General features: G+C 40.3%; 1 protein-coding gene across 2 annotated transcripts in view; it reads left to right on the top strand.

The window, feature by feature from the left end:
- Window positions 1–6,565: 6,565 nt before the first annotated feature.
- Window positions 6,566–13,425, top strand: part of EYA1 (EYA transcriptional coactivator and phosphatase 1) — a 92,214-nt gene continuing 85,354 nt past the window's right edge. The window contains exons 1-2 of one of the 2 annotated variants that reach the window (XM_063327044.1): window positions 6,566–6,851; window positions 12,478–12,527. The gene's annotated coding sequence lies outside the window, so the exon portion shown is untranslated. The remainder of the gene's footprint in view (window positions 6,852–12,477; window positions 12,528–13,425) is intronic. The other variant, XM_063327043.1, reaches the window with a different exon arrangement.

Genomic DNA, 13,425 nt, shown 5'->3' with positions numbered 1-13,425 from the left:
TGTGTCCATGGGGAGGGGAAACCTCAAAACTGAGTCCCCCCCATAGGCACATGGACTGGAAGTGTTTGTCTCTCTCTACTGAAGACGAGGGTTGGGGTAGTCATCTTAAACTAAATGCTTGATTTTAGATGGTTACAGTTAGGTGAGAATCTAACCGCTGCTGAACAAATGAGGGTAACAGCATAATTACTGTAAGGTTCAAAAGAATTTATTGTGGTAAATTTCTTAAAAACAGTTTACAGGAAAAGCAATTGATGCGAGTGTAAAATAAATTGCCCTTGTAACGATTATTGTAACTTAGACTTCCACTTTTTCCTTTTCATTACAAGGGCCAAAATGTGGAATATTTTTGAACTTCACTTTTAGAAGACACTTCACCCTTCCTGATCGTCGTAAGAAAAATATGTGTGACTGAATGTTTCAAGGTTAAGGACGTACATATTTACTGTACTCAACTAACGCAAGGTTTGTGATTTGAATGTGTGTTTATGAATCGCTTACATTAGTCATAAATGCAGGCTTGTCTTAATAATTTGTTAAAGTGAGCTTGGATTGCTGATCTTTCCATTTTCTTCATAATTCTAAATGCTTTAATTAACAATTATTTTCTCTATATCTTTTTATTATTATTATTTGCTTCTCCAGTCTTATATGTCAGCAGCTGAAAAATTATGCAATAATTGACACAAATAACTAAAATACAGTAATGATCCACTGCTCCATCTACTGTTGAACAGTGACATGAATAACGCTTCAGGAAAAAAATACGGAACGCATTTGGGAAATAATAACAAAATGGAATTTGCAACAAATAAACCTATTGTTTCTGTGGTTAGCGAACAAACATATTTTTCTTGCAGAATTAAGAATTCTGAGTACCACTTTAATTCAGAGCTGAAAAACAAAGAGGAACTTTCCATCTCCCTTTTCACCTTACAGGAGGTGCTGACAAAACTGGTTTTGTTCATGTTAATGGAAAATGGTTGGAGAAAAGACAGTCTAGCATTACTGACCTGACTCATGCTATACACTGCGCTGTATTTGTATCGCTGGCAAAAGTTTAAGTTATTTCTGTGAAAAAAAAAAATAAATTGCAATGGTTTTGTATATTCTGACTTTTTTCTAGTAGCGCTAAGTGAAAGATGAGGAAGGCTTAAATAGTTGTGGGAGGACGAACTACGGGAAAATGGCATGTGTGTGAAATGATGTGTTTTTATAGCCTTTACAGAACAACGGGACTTGATTATTTTGTCAGCTCCCTGGTAGTCTCTCATATGTACCGCGTTCTTCGTGCAACTTCGTCTCTTCTGAGGAGCCGCTGAGTGTAGCTTTTATCGCCCGCTGGAGTGCTAGCACGCTGCTCCTCATCATCCCCACTGCATTTGGTTTGACTCGTTCATTTGTGTAAGCAAATTATTATTCACACATCACAGTGAAGGATGATTATTTTCAATTTTTTTAGGCAGTTATGTTTCCATGCTGAGCCAGAGTAAAAGCTCGAATGTAAATTAGAAAAATTAGCTCTTTCTCAAGGATGCTCACAGATTGCAATCTACTCCTTTCATTTCACTCCCTGTCTTGCAAACAGCTAATTCTCCAAATAACTCTGAACAAAGACAATTACATTGCCTTCAGTGGGGCAACTTTTATAAAGAGTTGCTAACATGTTTAGGTATCTTTTGAGATGAAGTTTTTGTGAAAAAAAAAAAAAAAAAAAAAGTGACATTCTCACTGATTCGTAGGTACCATAGACAGTATTAAAAATCTCCCTGTAAAACTGTTGAACTTCACTGGAAAATGGAAAGTAATTTTCAGTAGGTCAATTTAATAGGTAAAACACTGCTTAAATAAAAGCTGTTGTAGTTAGAAAAGCAACAACATTGCTATTAAATCAGGAGTAGATCTCAGAAATCTGCCCTCAGAGTGTCACAGATCTTTAGGGGAAAGCGACGCCGCCACTTTTGGGTAGAGCATCTACTTCCGGTGATCTGGAGACCAAAACTTAGCAGTATTTTTGTGTGGTGATCATAAGTACAATTACCTTCATGAGATTACTAGAAGAGAAAAGCTATGTAGGAAGTTTTCAACTGGGTGTTACAAAGTACCAAAAGAGAGATGACAGTATCAGGTATATTTAAAGCTTACCTTCATGTAGGAAACCTTCCCTTCCCCCTGCCAACGTACTTACTTATTTTGCAGTTGGAGTACTGAGCATATTTATAGTTTTCACTGTTTGTGTCTATAAATATATATATGCCACATTTATTTTTCCCCTGTTACATAATGCTTTTGAGATGCAACAAATGTATTGAAAAAACATGCATACCTTGATTTTGGAAAGGGAAAAATTGAGAAACACTAGGTATTTGCTATCAAACTGGAGTTTGACCACTTCTTCTGTGGAAAATCTCTGCATTCGTTTACATCATAATTGTCAGGAACTATTTCAGAATCCTATAAAGCCGCGAATTCATTCAAAACCTAAAGCAGAATCTACTTCAGATTGATAAAGTCTACTGTTTCCTATTTTAAATTATACAAAATGATCCTTTACTTCATACTGAAGTTGCTGACTTACAATAAGCACAATTGCATGCAAACTAGCAAAGGTGTCACGGGGGCCAGCAGTTCATGCACACTTTGACTAAGGACGATGGTTAGCAGCGCACACCTTTTTTTTTTATAGTACAGTGTATATTTTTTTATAGTACGTAGACCTTAATTCATTATTAATTTTATCCAGTGCATCTCAAAAGCATGTAATAAAATTGTCCTTCTCAATCACTTTGATAGTTTTTGGACAGAACAGTTAGAATGGTTGATTTCTGACACTTTTTTTTTTTTCTTTGTTTGTAGCTACCAAAGTCTTCCTACTTTTGCTCACATGAGTAGCAGGAGACAATAAGGGCTCCTGTCAAATGCTGCAAACTTCTGCTCCAGCCAGGGACGTCTCTAGGCAACAGCTGCTATGTGTAAGATAAAACTTGTATGGAGACACAGGAGGGAAACTGCCTGCTTCAAGGGGCTCTGGCGTGTCCTTGCAGTTGTTAATGGGAAGAGCCACGCGGCGGCTTTGGGGACCGATGGGATGCATCTTTTGCCTTAGCGAAGCACGGTCTTCCTGGGCATATTGTGTATGTTAAATATTTCAGTAGCATCCCCTACTTAGAGACAAACATGCAGACATCCCGCTGTTCCGTATCCATCTTATTTCTAATTTTTCTTAATTATCAGCACACCTGCGATTGTGGCGTCTAAGCGCCCAGTAAATCCAGTATTCAGGATGGGCCAGCTTCACTTGTGCTAAAGCAAGTGTGTGGCATTGCATATGGAGTTAAAACCTCATTGCGTGAGTAATGGTTGTAAAAATATACCCAATAGCTTGTTGTGCATTTGATGTTATGTAACAGGCCTGATCCTTTACTTCTTATGACTCTTGAGGTGCCGGCTGCTTCAGCAGGAATGCAGAATCAGGGCAAATTCAGGCGTGATGTAAACATATACAAATCCCACTGAAATCTCTGTTCCAGACCCAGTGCAATTGTGGTTTAGAATTGATGTCGGGTGCCAGTGATCAACAACCCAGCCTGCACTGATTCGGTACGCAGTTAGTTGGGAGAACAACACGAAAAAGCCAAGTAAACGAACCTCTTTCAAATAGGTTTCAAATAGGTGCAATGCTCAGCTGGCATAATTAGATTAGCTATTGAAATAAAAAAAAAAACCTGCACTCGCTGAAAGCGAATGAGGATCTGGTCCATGGTATCAGCTGTAGGATAAGTTCATAGGTTAGACCATACCGTGGGGTAATGATATGCACTAATCTGAAGTCCAATCTTCAGACATCAGATAAAGAACTTTAAGGCACTGTTTAATGGCTGTATAAACACAGAGGACCCCACTTTATCTTATATCCCCCATCTAGATCATTTATGTGGCTTCGGTTCCCATACTGCCTACATGCCATACTACAGAAGAGATTAAAAATTCAAAGCTGATTCTTTTCTTGCAATGCATCGTCAGCACCCTTTTTCTGATCATCTTAGCCTCTGTGTAATTTATCCCGTGTTTATCATCACATCATCAAGCTCTGTATGTGTGTGGGGGGGATCTGCCTTAGTTTAATTAAATACAGAGACTGGGCACACTCCTGAAGTTATTACTTAGACAAAACTCCCTTTAGGGACTACAAACTCTAACCAACAGTAAACCTGCTTCGGTAAGCTTTACATTCAAAACAGTAAAATTTATTCATATATTTCACACAGAATCACAGAATGGTAGGGTTTGTGCTATTTGAGTTTTTTTCAAATATGGAATGAAGTAGATTTATGCAAAAATTCACACGCATCACTGGTAGTTGCAGTCATATTTTTTTTAAATCATTTTTTCATTTCCATAGCATTGTTTAAGTATCACTATTTTTGAGAGAGGCTTTTGAGTTACATTTTCCAGTCTCAGATGGTACCTCACAACAACAATATGGCGTTTTTGAGAGGTTTTTCCACAGAAAAAAATGAGCTTCTCTTCCTAAAAGTATGTGCCTGATCTTTTTCATCTAATAGATGAAGTTCCTAGAGACAGTGAAGCAAGACATGCGTTTTTAACTCTATATAGGCTTCAGTGGGGTTTTTTAAAAATGATCTTATTAACACTGGTAAAGACTTCAGTGGTAAGCATTTTCCAGAGGATCGTGGCTGTTCCGAAAAGCACATAGTTCGGAACGATGGCATAGCCTTGTATTTCCTGGTTTTGGTGAGTTTTACCTGACAAAACTGCATGTCTCCATAATAAGTAATTTGTAGTTCTTTCACAGTTTAATATAGACCATCATAAATAGTTGTCTTGGCACGAGATGCGGTTTGTGAATATAAAGAAGTGAAGGGATTGTGTTTGTGCTGGCGACGCAGACGGGCCCAATCGAAAGCTGCTTATTTTGACCTGGGTTCCCATATATGGTGTGTGACCGTCCCGACATCCCTTTTCTCCGCTAAACAAAATGAAATCCTAGGTGCCTTTCCAGCCTCGAGGTTGACTTGTAGCTTTGCAAACTGATCTGCTTTCCCGAAGTATTCCCAATGTACTTGCTACAAAATAATGTCTCGCTTACTGGGATGTAGTAGCCAGAAGACATTTCTCCTCTAGAAGTATTGCTTTCATTCACAGATTAGTTAATTGAAGGTAAGGATTTCTTAGCAGTGAATAACCGCAGATTTTTGTAAAGAAAAAAAAAAAGTTCTATTGGAATCTATTTATACAGTATAAAGTTGTTGGGTTTTTTTTTTTATTTAGTACTGTAGACCTGGCATAGTATTAAGACTTCTTTTTTTGGTACTGCAAATCATGATGCTGTTTTCCTCATCATATTTGGATTACGTGTACTGAAAAAGTGTAGAAAAATAAGTGTTACATGAATTGAAATATACTGCCTACAAAGTGGAAATGATCTGGAGAACCCTGGTCAAATTTAGTTATTGAGTACGTTACAATGTTTTTTAACATAATGTATACATTTTTAAAAGAGTTTTTTTGAATTACGAGCAACCGAAAGTGCTGTAATAGAAATGTATCATAAACCCATTTCAGTTTAATGGCTTACTAATTAAATTATTTAATTACTTATTGATTGGTAAAAGCTAAGCTTTAAAGAGTTACTGTTACTTAATGCACAAATTTAACTCTTTGCAGCCGTCTCTTTCTGCTTCGGAAATATTTGTAAGGTCTACGGAAAAGGCCTTTACACGGTTTTAAATTTTAAAAATTTAGTAGGTCGAGTAGCAGTAATTTAAAATACAAATCTGATTATATTTACGGTTGTTTTTAAAAGTACAGGTTTTTCACGTATCTGCATGGTTGGAAGCATTTAAAAAGTTCCAGGTACTTTATTTAATAAATACCTTTAAATTGGAGAAGGCTGGCTTAAATAGTTTTAGCAGACCCTTTCTTTACAAGGTTGCAAGAATCTCAGATATTTGAGAACAAATCTGTTACATATCCAATCAAAACGGCATGTCCGGACGTGCATGCTGGTTGTATGCTTAAGAGCCTCTGTGAGTATCCTTATTTAGCTTCTCTCATTGATATAACGTTGGTTTAATTCCAGTTATTCTATTAGCACGGCTTTTGTTTAAACCCGGCTCGCTAAGCGGGGGACGCGTCTCCGCAACAATTAAAACTTTTTTAATGAGGAAGGGACCCGAGGGGATTCGCGACTTGATCCGAAGGTGCAAAAAGGGGGCTCTGGGCGCGGAGGAGGGGAAGCGGGGGGGGGGAAGCAGACCGCCTGCCAGGGGCGCGCAGCCCCCGCGCAACTCCGGCGCCGGTTCAGCGCATCCCCCGCGCAGCCGGGCGGAGGGCGGCAGGGCAGCCCCGGCTGCGTTCCGCCCCCCCCCCCCCCCCCCCCCCCCGCCTCCTTTTTCAGACCGCGCAAGCCTCATTTAAAAGCCGTCGTTGCTTTTAAACCAATAAGGTTGGGATGAGAGAATAGCTGCGGTTTGCGTTACAAAAACAAAAACAAAACCCAAAGGAGGAGAAGGGAAAAAAAAAAAAAAAAGCGGGGGGAAAAGGGAAAAAAAAAAAAAAGGGAGGAAAAGGGGAGAGAGGAGGAGAGAGGGCGCGGAGCGGCAGCGTGCCCCCAGGCAGCGCCTGGGCAGACCCACACGGCTGAGCAAACAGGCGGCGGGGCTGGAGGCTTTGTCTGCCCGCTGCGGCCCCGCTCCGCGCCCCTCCGCACCGCACCGCACCGCACCGCGCCGCGCCGCACCGCGCCGCGCCATGGGAGGCGCCGCCGCCGCGCTCTGAGCCCGCGGGCGCGGAGGCTGCGCGCCGCGGAGACGGCGCGCCCCGGCAGCGTGAGTAGCGGGGCGGACCGCTGACAGCGGCGGGGCAGCGGGAGAAGCGAAACGGGGAGGAAAAAGGCAGGAAAAGAAAGGGGGGGGGGGGGGGGAAAGGGGGGAAAGAAAAAAAAAAGGGGGGGGGGGGATTGCCATAGCGCGGTTGCGGAGCAGCGCGGAGTTCCGCAGCGGCGGGGACGGAAGGTGCGCGGAGTTTTCTGCCGTCCCGGGGAAAGCTCAGCGCGTAATTAGAAATGGGTAGGGGCAGCAGTTAATTTTGGCCGGGTTTCAGGCTGGGGTTTGCAGGCTTCCCGCAAAGCAGATGTGAGGCGGTTCTGTTTATTGTGATCGGCCAGGTTGGTTTTGTTTTGGTTTGTTTTTGTTTTTTGTTTTTTTTTTTTTTTTTTTGCGGGGGGGGGCGGGATTCTCCTGTTGGATTTCCTAGAGCGCTTAATGGTTCGGCAGACAGGAATAACGTGATGGTGAGATGTTAAATGGAGGGGGGGGTGTGTATGTGTTAAAAAATAGGCATTTTGTATAGAAACCCGTAGACCTTTCCGAAAGAGACATGAGAGCGTGAGAAAAATAATAAAAAAAAATGGGAAGGAAGAATGCCTGACAGAGATTTTGACAGCGCTTTCTGAAGCAGGAAATCCTTTTGCTTAATGTGTTTAAGTTTTCCGAACACCAAGGAAAACACACAGATCCCCACAGGAGAACTTTTCAAGATGACAGAATAAACATCTACACAACTGAAATATTTGATGTTTATTGACATTTTCGGTGGCTTATTTAGAACGATGATCTTAGAACGAGGAAGTTAAAGACCTTTTGAAGTCTCATTAAATTTACATCTTGCTTTTGAGCCACCGAGACCCACAAAACATCCCCAAGTATGTATTTCTGTCGGTGTTTTTGACAAACACCAAGGAGAGGAAGGACTGCCCTTTGCAGTGAAAAGTTTATTCTGGAAAAGTAAAGGTGTTAGCGCATTTAAAAGTGTTTCTTAGAAGGCGGTTGGGTTTTGGTGTTGTGTTTTTTTTTGGTAAGTAAACATTTAAAAATGAGGCATGCAGAAGAGATAAAAGCTTTCAGAAAAAAGAGGATGGTATATTTCATGCCATTTGTTTAAATTTTAAAATGATCACAGAGAGAAATTCACGATAAAAAGTGGAAATGCTGCGTTGTGCATCACTGGAAGTTTTTAACGTTAGATACCACGCATAAAGGATCTTTTATTTTCCATCCCATACTGAGATGGGTTCGCAAAGCATCTGCCGGGATGCAGACTGCTGGTTTGGTGTGTAAAATAAATTAATAATGTGTGTATACGTGTCTGTAAGTATATACGTGTGCATACACATCCTATACTTTTATGCGTGTGAACACATATGCACACAGCGCTTTACGTGTTGCTCACGAACCGGTGACAGGCAGCCTTTATCCGAGCACCTCACTGCTGTCGGAGTTTTCCCAAGGCCTGGTCGGGTGTGGAAATGAGCAGCCATCCCCTCTCAGCACTTCTGCGCAGTGACAGGCGGCTTGAGTCACGCTTCGCCTTTGGAGAGAGGAGGGGGGGAAAAAAAAAAAAAAAAAAAAGAAAATGAGTAATCATTTTGTTTGAATTGCAATAAGTATGAAATATTTCTCGGGAGCCAAAAAAATCTTGGAAAAGCAGAAAGACATTCTTAAATGGCTGGTCATAATGGGAGCATTGTCACATTGTAGTACTTCTCTCTTAAAGGGAAGAAAGTGTTGGGGTTTCAAAATGTTTCATTCATAAGCGTATTGAAAAGAGCACGCAGGACGGCACTTTTAGAAGAATTTAAACTAGTGATTAAAAATGAAATAACTGTAATTACCTGCTTCTGGTTTGATAAGTGCAGTTTGTCTTTGATGTGAGTATCTAGTGAAAATGGTCTACCTCCTCACTTAGAGCCCAGCCATATGATTGTTGGAGGAGCGAAAGTATTACCAAGTTTTATGTGTTGCCAGCGAGGTGCCTTTTTGTAGCCAATTTGCATTTTAGTTTTATAACATTTTGGCTGTTGAAGCCCTTACGCCTGTAGATAACTGATTGCACAGTGCTTTAAAGGAGGCAAAGAGTGCTGTTGGGGGGAAAGTCCTCTTCTCTCCATCCCTCCACCCCCTGCTAAAAATGACAGATTTTTTTTTTTTTTTTCCTACAGAGGAACACTGATTTGAAAATTGCCATTGTCTTTGAAATTTGCTTCTTTAAACTAGAATTGTTTTAAGAAAAAGCGCATGTGCTGGCTATAGTTTTCTGGGTTAACTTCTTATTTTCACATAGAAAATTTATTTTCAGCTGGAAAAATGTTTCGAATTATAGCCATTTAAAAAAAAATTGCTCCTAGCAAGCAAAAATACTGTGGAAAACCTGTAATTTAGACAAGTACCTACGTTTTATTTTCTCTGTGCTGCTGAAATTTAGAATCCCTTCCCATTTACAGTTTACTTTTCACAGAACATTATTAACTTTTTGGCTTCATACATGATCTTCTGTCAGATGCTTTTGATTTGTAATTTAGCAAAGTATAATAAACAGTGCAAAAGTCATGAATTTTCCTCCGCATCCTGAGCTCTGTGGTAGGGAAAATGTGATAAAATGTGTACCTTAAGTCTTGTTTGATGATCTCTCAAAGCAAGTTTGCCTTCTGGAAATAATTTCTGGGGTTGAAGAGCATGGTATTAACAGATTTAATGTGGCTATTCAATGGATTGGTGGAGCACTATGTGAGGTTTAACAAAATGAGAGAGACAAATTGAACATCAACAAAACCTACATCTGTGAAGAATTATAAATTTAATTAGAAAAAAGGCAAACTTAAAAGACCTCATTAACTAATCAGAATTTGATGTTACTGATTTAAGATTCTTAAATGGATGAATTTTAAGTAGCTTTGCTATCATTGTCATTTTTTTTTCTCACCATGTACTGTATAGTGCCCAGATCTGCAATCCATATTAAGGGGAAAGATGTGAACATTACTTACAACAATCAAATTATACACAGTAATGTTTTTGAGGTACAGAGGAGAATATCTATGTCATTTATCATACAAGGCATTTTTAGTTTAAGCGGAGCGCAGAGTACGAAGGGTGAGTGACAGCTCCTTTTTTCTCTTTTTGATTTTTTTTTTTTTTAATGTGCCCTTTTGGCTGGCCGGGTAAGGCCATTGCATTTCTTTTTTTCCCCACTTTTTGTTTGATATGTGAGTTATGTTGCAGAACTTCAATTATCCAGAAATGTGTTGGCAAAATGGGAGAATGTATGAGAGCAAGCACACGCCACCCAGAAATGTTTTTATTCTATGAACCGGTCGTCATAAGTGTGGTTCCTTACTACGTTGTAATTTTGTACTACACATAAAAAACTGAAAGCATGTGAAGTGTAGCATTTTGTAAACTGTAACTAATTTCACTCACATCTGTGTCTAATTGTTGTCTGCATTCGCATTCTTGAGAGTAGATTTATTTTTCCTGGACCACTCTGTGGATTCAGCTGACCAGCCTAAGTGAGGATTAGTTGTTTTAAAGTTATTTTGATTAAAGAGTCATTTTTAAATATGGTAACGTGCAACACATGGTTTAAATAATCCTTGAGACACAAAGGAATATATCTAAAGTATGTCTAATGAAAATTAAGATTGTGGATATGAACTTTCACAAATCATAGAGTGTTAGAGGACATATAGGGTATATATTTAATTCACTTTGAATGAGCTGGATTATTTTTTTTTGGCCCTCTCCCATGAAGCCTTAAATGAAATCTCTCTCGCTATACACACACGTGCACGTATATGTATATATTTGTAAGTGTACGGAAGTTATTATTTTTTTATTTTGGGCAAATAAAATAGTGAGGATTAATTGTATTTTAGAGTTCAGTGAAGTATGAATAATACTGTAGGGCACTTCGGAAAATACCAGTTAGTTAAAGCATCTATTTGAAAAAGGAAGTTTTTCCTATTATAAAAGATATGTTTTTAAGGATCCTGTGCAAGAGGGAGCGAAGATAGCTCTGTAAGCAAACTTAGTTCTCACCTATAATTTTTTCCAGGTGTTTAGAAGTAGCAGCAGAAACATATCCTAAGGCACTCTGCTGCAGTTTCTGGGGTAAAGAACTGAAAAAAAAAATCTTTAAAACAAAATGAGCACTTCTGAATGTATCTGCTCATGCAGTTTAATTTGGCATGCGACGATGTATTGAAAAGCACGTTATGCCTTACTTCAAATACCCGGTTATAAAAAGATTGATGTTTTACAGCGTGCATTATTGCATGCTTCTTGACATCATTTGTAATGTTCTGCATTGCCTGGCTGCCCCTAGCAGTTGTTTACTCTTGCTAGTAGTAATTCTGTCTGTGATTAAAAATAACAAAAAAAAACCCCAAACCCTGCAGACACATAAGTAGGATTTGCTTGGATGATTTTTATGGCACTTAAAATGCCTCATCTCTCTTGTCTTTGCTGTGTGATCATTTAAGAGATGTCAGTTCAGGTTGAATGGAAATGCACGTGAAGGATTCTCAGTGCAGACGTTAAGAGGATATATACCTTACCAGGAGAAGCTTTTGTGTGCCTTTAAGCTAACAGTGTCTAGCGGCGTATCTTCACCTGAGGTTTTATCACCTGCTGACAATCATTGCTGGCTACAGAGATCTGTTAGCAAAGCAACGGTGTTTTTCTAATAGGGTATGAAAATCTATTGCTCACCTGAGTTATAAAAGGAGTTGTTTTATTTAACTGGAAAATTATTGCTGGGCTTCCCAGTGGAACCAGATTCCTGTTTTTGATGAGTGACCTCAGAGGTAAATGCTACAGCTTCCTCCTATTTATTTAGCCAGAAGTGTTCTTTTAAGCCATTTTATCAGAAATCTCATTAGCGACTGGATTTTTTACGAGTAAGACCTTGTGCAATAACGTGCGGGGTTTTTATTTTAATTCACCCCGGTTGGAGATGGGCTTGTGTAATACTGTTGGTCACAGATTGAAGATCTTTACCATAGGTTGTGTCCCCCCATCCGTCCCCCCGCCAAAAAAAAAAAAAAAAAATAACCTCAGCCTCTCCGTCTTGCTTTGCCTTTGGGGTGAGCTGGCTTGTGGGTTCCCCACTGCCCAGGCGCGGAGGAAGGATGGTGAAGAGCGGAGGTTGAGGAGAGCCAAGGCGACGAGGGCAAGAAGCTGTCAAGAGTTAAGGGGCTGGGAGGGAGAGATAACCCGGCCGGTGATAAGGAGAGGGGAGAGGGCTGCAGGATGCTCGATGGGGGGCTTGGGGCTGGAGCGGCTCCCACTGCCCGTGCCGGGGTTACCTTCTCCGTGCGGTGCCGTGCCGTGGGAGGAGTGAGCCCCTCTGCAGCTGTCACGGGCCCCTGATGAATCACTATCCCGTCACTTGGCCGCCGTCCCCCGGCGCAGGGAGGAGGGAGAGAGACCTGCCGGGGAAACAACAGTTGAGCCTTCAATTTAAAGACAATATGCCTTTCACGGGCACCGCGCCCTCCTCCTCTCCTTTTGGGTTTAAAGGACAGAATTGTCATCCGCGGTGATATACTTTCTTTAAATTAAGGCCTCGTAGTAAAGCAGAGTAATAGAGGCTTCTGTTTGTTTCCCTGGTTTACAGGTGCAGAAGCCCCAAACCAGTTCAGATGTTGCTGTTTCCTCAAGCTGCAGGTAAGGATTTTGTTGAAAATTGCTATTTTTCTGCAAACCTTTTCTTCTTTTCTTTTCTTGGTTTTTTTTTTTTTTTGTTTTGTTTTGTTTTTTTTTTACTTCAGGTGATAAGCAAATATTTGTTCCTGTTTTCTGCATTAAGCAGATGAGTAAGTGCTGGAGCGTTGCTTTTACGTGCGTGCAACTGAGTCTGTAAACCACGAGCACGTACACTTTTTCGCTATAGCGTTCAATTTTATATTAGATGCTGGCTTTTCAAACTCAGTGCGATATCATCTTTCTTACGTGTAGATTGGTTTAGGTTTGAAATCTAAAATGAAGGATTTGTGTTTAGAACCTGTGCTAAAATCTCAGTTAAAACGTGAAAACTTCATAGTTGAGATGACGCGTAGCGCTTAAGGATATTTATACCATTACTGTGGGAGGAATCTTTTTTATAATTTTAATAGTCTTTAAAAGAGCCTAAGCATTTCTTTTAAGCAGAAAGATTACTGGTTCGGATGCCTTGGAGGCGCAGTAACCTCTGAAATTTCTACTGGGAGCAATTACTTAGACTGAGTACATCAAATAACATCATCAACGTTTTTAGGTATAAAGAAACAGAAGCATAGGGCTCTTCAATCATAAGCTTCCCCAGCGTAAACCAAGGGGTGTATCACGGTGGCGGTGGCTGTGGGCCTTTTTGTATAAGGCTATTAAAAACGCAAATAGGAAATATTTATTTGCTTGCGTGCTGTATGAATGCTTAATTTTTCCTTTGAATCGGAATTGCTCTCCTCTTATTTTGGCGAAGCGACAGCTGCGGAGACAGAGCAGAGCGCTAAGGCACACTAACGCCTGTATGGATTCACTGTATGGTGGTCAGATCCCTTTTCAATTGGGCACGCTTTATGTAATC

The sequence above is a fragment of the Chroicocephalus ridibundus genome, chromosome 2 (assembly GCF_963924245.1).
Source record: "Chroicocephalus ridibundus chromosome 2, bChrRid1.1, whole genome shotgun sequence".
Classification (NCBI taxonomy): domain Eukaryota; kingdom Metazoa; phylum Chordata; class Aves; order Charadriiformes; family Laridae; genus Chroicocephalus; species Chroicocephalus ridibundus.
The sequence above is the reverse complement of the archived record's forward strand: the minus strand, read 5'-3'. Positions and strand labels throughout refer to the sequence as shown.